The sequence below is a fragment of the Marmota marmota genome, unplaced genomic scaffold, assembly GCF_001458135.2.
Source record: "Marmota marmota marmota unplaced genomic scaffold, marMar, whole genome shotgun sequence".
Lineage (NCBI taxonomy): Eukaryota > Metazoa > Chordata > Mammalia > Rodentia > Sciuridae > Marmota > Marmota marmota.
In genome coordinates, this window is record NW_025999968.1 from 58,766,808 (window position 1) to 58,774,849 (window position 8,042).

The 8,042-nt window shown below is 46.5% G+C and overlaps 1 protein-coding gene across 4 annotated transcripts in view; it reads right to left on the reverse strand.

Moving 5' to 3' along the window:
- Lca5l (lebercilin LCA5 like) overlaps positions 1 to 7,317 on the reverse strand; it is a 49,174-nt gene extending 41,857 nt beyond the window's left edge. For 2 of the 4 annotated variants that reach the window (XM_048803691.1, XM_048803690.1), the window contains exon 1: positions 7,147 to 7,317. The gene's annotated coding sequence lies outside the window, so the exon portion shown is untranslated. The remainder of the gene's footprint in view (positions 1 to 7,146) is intronic. The other 2 variants (XM_048803688.1, XM_048803689.1) reach the window with 2 other exon arrangements.
- Between the last annotated feature and the right edge of the window lie 725 nt (positions 7,318 to 8,042).

Genomic DNA, 8,042 nt, shown 5'->3' on the forward strand with positions numbered 1-8,042 from the left:
ATTGTATCCACCTAAAACTAAAAAATAAATATTTAAAAAAGGTTAAAATTCCAAATACAGTTTATGCTGAATGCATGTAGATTACAGGCCACCTTAAAGTAAAAAAAAAAAAATGTAAATTGAACCATTATCAGTCAGGGGCATTCAATTTTTTTTATTTTGAAACTTAAGTACCCTAATAAGATCCACCTGGCAGGGGGCGCGGCTGGGTTGTGGCTCAGCGGTAGAGCGCTCACCTCGCATGTGTGAGACCCTGGGTTTGATCTTTAGCACCACATAAAAATAAATAAGTGAAATAAAGGTATTTAAAAAAAAGAATGAAAAAAAAAAAAACAAGAAAAGGAAGACCCTCTTGGTATTACTGGTGGGCAATGGATCTCATTGTGGAAGGACTGAGGTTGGTGGATTTAGCATCACATACTGAAATTTATTCTTCTGGAACACACTACAGAACAAGAATGTTACAGAAATGCAGACAACCAAGAAATACAGAAAAAGATGTTCTAGCTTACTTATAAGAAAACAAAAATTAAAACAATCAGATGCTATTTTTTATCTATCAGAATTGCAAAAGTTAAATAATCAGGTGAAACATGTTGCTGTAATTGTGACTAACAACTGAGACTGCATAAAAATATGGGAATCAAGCCTATTTCTGTTTATGGATCTGTATAGGTAAAGATCTCCAAGACACGTTATTTATTTTTTGTAGTTGGACACAATAGCTTTATTTTATTTATTTATATGTGGTGCTGAGGATTGAACCCAGGGCCTTGCACTTGCAAGGCGAGCGCTCTACCGCTGAGCCATAACCCCAGCCCCAAGACACATTAATTCTAATCCATATCTACATGCTGCCCATTGCCTTCCATAATGAAAGGACTTAAATCCCATTTTGGGGGTTTAAAACTTTCATATGGTTCTGGTGGGCTGATTAATGGTCTCCTAGGGATATCTATGTCCCCAGAGTCTGTTACTATATATAGGAAAAGTAACTGCAGATGCGGTCAATTTCAAGAATTTGGGTGGGAAGATTTTCCTGAATTATCCATGTGGCCTAATATAATCACAGGGGCTTTTGTGAGGGGGATGCAGGGAGTCAGAGTTAGGCAGCCGCGTGATGATGGAGGTGGAGGGAAGCAGAGGCAGAGAGAGAAGACACCATGCTCCAGCTTTGAAGATGGGATAAAGGGTCACAGGCCAAAGAATATGGGCTTTTCGAGTAGTTAGCAAAGGTAAGGGACGGGATTTTCCCCTGGAGCCTCCAGCAGGAACTGGTCCTGCCAGTTTAAAGACAGTCCAGACTTCTGACCTCCATAATATATATTTTATTTTGAGGCACTGAGTTTGTGATGATTTTTTATAGCAGCAACAGGGAACTAATAATACAGGTGCTTTGAAAAACATCATGAATTAAAATGGCTAAAAGCAGGCTATTAAGATAAAAGTGAACTACACTATTCTAAGAAGTTAAAGAAGAAGGTAATTAAAATGCTTTGGGACAATATCTTTTTTTTTTTTTTTTGGTAATGGAGATTGAACCCAGAGGCACTTTACCACTGAGCTACGTCCCTACCCCTCTTTTTTTTCTTTTTGAGACACAGTCTCACTAAAATTGCTCAGGGCCTTGCTAAATTGATGAACCTGCGATCCTCCTGCCTCAGCTTCCTGTGTCACTGGGATTACAGGCATGTGCCACTGCGCCCTGGCTTGGTACAGTATCTTAATGCTTCTAGAATTTCTCTTGCTTTACTGCATCTGTACTATATCCAGGAAAAAAATGTGTTCAACCCCAGGAAGTTGATGGGATTGTTTACTTAGGAAAACTAGCAAAAGATAACATCCAACTGTCTTATAGACACTCAAGATGGATAGTTAAAAAAAAAAAAAATGCAAGGAGAAGGCCCCTGTGAAGAGGCAATGGTGGAAGGGTACCTGGAGTCTCAGAAAGCAGGATGTGGGGCTGGAGTTGTGGCTCAGTGGTAGAGCGCTTGCCTAGCATGTGTGAGGCCCTGAGTTCGATCTCAGCACTGCATATAAATGAATAAAATAAAGGTCCATTGACAACTAAAAATATATTTAAAAAAAAGAAAGCAGGGTGGGCAGGGCAGAGGCAGTAAGGGGGAGGGGTGACAAAAAGATGTCAAGTAGCTGGCAAGGTGAAGAAATGAAATACACAGAGAATAAGTTAACTTAGGAAATAAGTGGACATATTTTGAATTATGGAAAACAAGCTTCTTATTGCCCAAAAGGCTTACCTAGAAAGGGGTAGGGCTGGAAAGAACCCTGGGATGTTTGATTACAATTGGAAATTTTGAGTTAATATATATTTTATATTGTATATAATATACACACATTTATACACAGGAATATATATATATATATATATATATATAGGAATATATATATATAGTTATAGACATATGTGCATAAGTATCTATAAAATGTGTATATCCCCCAACTCTGCTCTCTGAAGCAATGGTACTTCAGTAACAATGAGTGCTGGGCTCCATTCTCCACAAGGAATCAGGGTACCTTGGAGAAACTGGGGTATCTTGGACGATTCCAAGCCTAGGTCAGGGAAAGTACAAGATAAAGCTTCGTGTGTGTTAAAAGGACACAGAAGCAGCTTGAAATTCTCACTAGTCAAATCTAGGACAGTTTGAGCATCCAATAAAGAGGATAGAGGATTACAGCTCACTGATTAAAACAGAGTCCACACTGACATTAATGAATAAATGAGAAAGCTCTGTCTTATGCTACAGTAAAGCTGATAGGTGTGCAGGAGTGGTGGAAAGAGAATCACTACTGACAACTTCCACAGAGGAAACTCATGCAGGCAGCAGTTGCCAATGGATATTAAAGGTCAGTGAATGTGAGCTGACAAGGAGCAGGATTTGCCACAACATTAGAACATCTCTTTCCCTAACACTAGTAAAATACAGAGGGAAAACAGGTGATGTTGTGGAGACCAGGAGGCACCTGCGGAAACAGGTGATCAGGATCAGTGTCAGCAGGGGTGGGTCATGTCCCTGGGTACTGAGAAGGGCACTGACATTTCTGTGGCCTCCCCACCAGGAGCAGGCCTGAGTCTGGGCAGGAGCAACATCAACCAGAACTAAGTTTGGGGCTCTCCTAGAGAAGGAGACTGGGACTCTTTCACGTGCACTCTCTGATACACAGTCAGGCAGAATGTTGAAAGGACAGAAAGCTCTTCCTTCAGCTTATGAACTCGGTACTGTGCAGGCAAGACCATCAGCACCTTAGAGTTTTCAAGGACACCATGTCAAACACTATCTACTTCTAAGATTACGTGTCCTAGTTTTTGCTTTAGAACCTTGGTCATTCTGGAAGTCAAAAGAGGAAGTTTGGAATTATTGGTCAGGACAGGAGGCATAAGGCTTGTGACACGAGGGATCTGCATTCTCTTCCCAGCTTTACCAGTGAAACAAGCTATTTGGCCTCAAGTAGCTAAGGTGAGAAATCAGCTGACTGCCCAGTGACCTCTAAGGCCCAGTCTAGCACTCAAATCCTCAAGTGAAACCAACCTGGATCTACCAGCAATTTCAAGCTGACAATATGAAAATGTATCATGTTTAACAACTGGATGGTTATACACTAGTTGTGTGGGTTTTGGTCACTTAATAATTTTAGACATTTTATTTTTGACAAAGATCCTGAATTCATTACCAGATTGACATCCTGAAGCTGCGCCTTTAGGAGGAGAGACTGTGCCTCTCTACTTCCCCCAAGTGGTGACAAAGGCAATGGACTCTTCCGCCCAAAGGAAAATTCAATGTGGGTTTTACCAGGGCCTATTTTTAGCTCCCCTGTGACCACACTTTAAAATTTTCAATGTTTACCTATTTTTTTTAACTAGAATTTTCATCTATTTCAATAAAATTATATTAAAATACTAGAAATTTAATATTTTTTACACATCTTTCAACACCTTTGAGTGCTTACTGTGCCAGGAACTGTGAGGTTCAGGGAATCCATGATGAAAACAAACACCAATGCTTCTGTTTCTTAGGAACTTGTGTGTTGGCAGTAAGCTAACGACAAGAGTGACTTCTGTTTTAGAGGAGATGCAGTTCTGTCAGGATACATAACAGACTGGATCCTGACAAGTGCCCCATTGGAAGCACTGAGGGGAGACAGGAAGTCAGTGGGCTGTAACTAGGGAGGGAGATGAGGGGCAGACAGAAAACAGAGCCAAGGCCTGAAGGGCACAGGAGCCCATGTGGCTAAGGTCCAGTGGAAGGGCCCAGTGGGTCCTGATGACTCTGGAGAGGGGGTGGGGTGAGCGGCTGCAGGGCGGTGGGAAGGCCACGTGTTAGAATGTGAAGGAAGCTGGCAGTGAACTAGAGGAGTGCTGGGAGGGTTGGCATAACCAGTCCTGCCTCGGGAAGAGGCTGGCTGAGTGTGAAGATCAGGACGAAGTCAGAAGGGTGTGGGGACCAGACAGCAGGGCCTGGTCTCCAGCCCCTGTTACTGGAGGTGGGGAAACTGTAAGAGGTGGGGCCTCCTGGGAGGATTCAAGTCATTGGGGGTGTGCCCTGAAGGGGATTCTGTACCCTGGTCTCCTCCTCTTTGATGATTCTGGCTAGGAGGGAAGAGGCTGTGCTCCACCATGCACTCCCTGCCAGGACATGCCGCCTTGCCACAGGCCCCCAAATAGGTCAACCAACAATAAACTCGAGCCTCCAAAAACTGAGAGCCCAAATAAACCCTTCTCTACATACTTTTTAGTTATGGAAAGCTGACACAAGGGAGCGGGTGGGACTCAGGTGCTGGTTATGATGAAGGCATGTGAAAGACGCCTTCAGGAGAGCGCTGGGCTGGGGCTCAGTGGCAGAGCGCTTTTCTAGCACGCATGAGGCACTGGGTTCAATCCTCAGCACCATACAAAAATAAATAAATAAATCGAGGTATTTAAAAAAAAATGCCCAGGGGACATCACCAGGACTGCATAGTTTACTGGATGGTGGGGTAAAGAGAAAGGCCAAAGGAAGAACCCCAACTTACAATGGAAGAGATTCCAGTTAGGGCTGCTTGGTGGGACACTGTTTGGTCTCATGGCTGTCGAACTGGAAGTATATGAGTGATATTAAGAAGCAATATCATGAGAGGCTGGGGTTGGGGCTCAGTGGCAGAGCGCTTGCCTAGCATGTGTGAGGCACTGGGTTCGATCCTTAGCACCACATAAAAAACTAAACAAATAAAGGCATATGCTGTCCATCTACAACTATTAAAAAATTAAAAAAAAAAAAAAGAAGCAATAACATTCAGCTAGCTGGACATATTGGTCTAGCTCAGAAGAGGACACTGTGAAGAAAGCTGGGTGCCAAGTACATACTTAGCATTTAAAGCCAAAGGCATGGATTTATGACTAGTGTCTAAGACCAGGGGGAACAGGGAGAAAAAGGGAGAACAGACATGGAGCTACAAAGAACTCCAATATTATGGAGCCTGGAAGAGGAGAGGGAGCCAGAATGGCAACAAGAAGCGCAGAGAAGCAGGGGAGAAGAAGCACTGCAGAGGCCAGAGGAAGTGTGTTTCAAGAGTGAGGTGTGGCAGCAGTGTCAAATGCTGCTCACAGACCGAGCAAGATAAAGCCTGCAAATATCTCATTAGAGTTTTTTTTTTTTTTTTTTTTCCTGCATAAGGACTGGATGGAAGCCATACTGAGACTTGAAGGGGTTGAGGAAAGAGATACAAAACAGATGCATTGAAATATAGCAACTCTTTAAATAGTGGACCTATCCAAGGGTATAAAGGATTAAACAATAACTGGAAATTGAAGGGGAATGTGGGGTAAAGGATTTTTCTCTTTCTTTTGTGATAGGAGACTTGCATATTTAAAAGCCCCGTGTGAGGGCGTGGGGATGGGGGTGAGTAAACATAGCAAAAAGATGGAGGAGGGGATTATATTGGAGAGAATGGATACCTGATACCATCCTACATGGCTCCTTTTTCTCACTTGTAAGAAGGGTTGGGGGGTCTTTTGTTCTTCCCTGCAGTCCATTTTAAAGGTCTTACCAGGGCTTTTTAAAGTTCTGTTCCAGGGACACTCATATTTATTCCTTTAAGAAAGCTAAAGGGCATCTTTCAATTTGTAGCTTATTAACAGTATGGTTCTTATCTAGTCTTGTCTATCTGGCTAAACAGCTGCAATTCTCTAAGTGTGTACTAAAGAATTTATTTTTTATCTATGGGAAGTAAAAAACTCATATAATCCTTAAAAAAAAAAAAACCTTGTTTCCATAAAATAACCAAGAAAAGGAAACTAACATGACTGCCTATGCTCAAGTGGGGAAAGGCAGAAGCCAGGAAACCAGTTCGGAGGTTACTGAAATAATGCAAGCACCAGATGATGGTGGCCTGGATCAGGGTGGTGACAGTGGGGGGTTGGAGAAATGGTGGAACTGTGACTCTTCTGGGTACATCTTGAAGGACGTGCCGACAGAATAGAAAGCACCAAGGCTTGGGCAACCTGAAGAATGGAGTTTCTTCAGGTTGAGGGTCTGGCTTAAGAGCAGGGTTGGGGAGTGATCAGGAGTTGTCTTGGACTTAACAGCCTCTGGGATGCCTTAGTCACCTACCTAGGGTCGTGGTAGGCTGCTAGGTGCACCAGTGTCACGTTCAGGGGAAGGGCTGGGGTGGACGTAGGCATTCGGAGCTCACTGGCATTGACATGGAGAGCCCATGAGACTGGATGCAGTCATCTAGGGAGTGTAGCCGGAAAACAGGTTCAAGGTCCTGTTCAGCCCGTGGGAAGCTGCCTGGAAGAATTAACTGTTGGCATAACTGTGGCAACGAAACGTCAACGCCTCAAAGGAACCTAGGCACAAAGAGCCCGGAGGCTGAGAAGACTATTCAAAGGGTGCGGAGCCTGGGGCAACGTAAGCGACCAGGTCGGGAGGGAGCCGCAGCAAGAGAGGGCGCGCGCAGGAGGGCGAAGGCCAGCGGGTCGGGCCCAGCAGCCCGGGCTCCCTGGGGGCCGTGCCCCACCTACTGCCTGAGTGGCCCCGCCGCTCCGCGGCTGCACTCGCGCTGTCGGCGCTGGTCGCTCTTTCCTGGTAGGGCGGCTGCCGCTCACCGCCGCGCTTTGCAAAAGGAAACTTCGGCGCCGGGCTACGTTACCAGCGGAGCGGCGCTCGAGGCCAGCCCGACAGGGACCGGGGAAGAGCTCAGCAGGCGCCTCGGGCGAGCGACAGGCTGCGGCGGCGGGCAGTTGCCAGCTCCCCGCGGCTCAAACGGCTGCACCAACCCGGGCCTCTCTGGGGTGCCGGCGCGTCGCCATGGAAACCACGCGGTGCCCGCTGGGAGTACCCGGCCGGCCGGCAGGCGCGCGCATGCGCACTAGGGCCCGCCGACGCCGCGGCGGGGAGGGGCGTCGCGGGCCGGGCGGCGGGAGCTCGCGAGTTCTTCTTGGCGAGCGGTGAGCAGGGAGGTGGCGCAGGCAGCCTCCCCGCCCCAGCGCGACGCCCGGGCCCTGTGTCCGCGCCTGACTGGGAGCGAGCTGGCGGGCCCGGCGTCCGTTCTCACGCTGCGGCCTCTCCCGCTCGCCGCCGGGTTGGAACCTGGGTTCAGCGCGAGGCTCCCGCCGGTGTGGACGCCTTTGCCCTGCGGAAGCGGGTGAACCGAGAGCAGTGGCCTTACAGCTTCTTTCCTACGCATGAGTGTTTCGGCAGTCTGATCACAGAACGGTGCATTTTGGTGTAGAAAATTCAGATATGGACAGACAAGGACAAGGAGAAATTTAAAATCACCCAATGATGATTTTTTTTTTGGGGGGGCGCGTGTCACAAGCGGTTATTAGTGACTCAGTCTGAGGCGAAGATAGATTCAATCAAACCTATTTTATTGATGCTCGTTACTCTTCAGACACGTCCTAATTCTAAGTCATAACTGAGTCTACACCCAGGGGTCCCAGATGCTCACCTGTGACGTGTCTTTAAGTCCAGGTATGGTGAAGGGGGATAACAGCGACGGGTCTCTGTCCGGGTCCTGTTAGTCCCATCGCCCCCCCCCCCCCA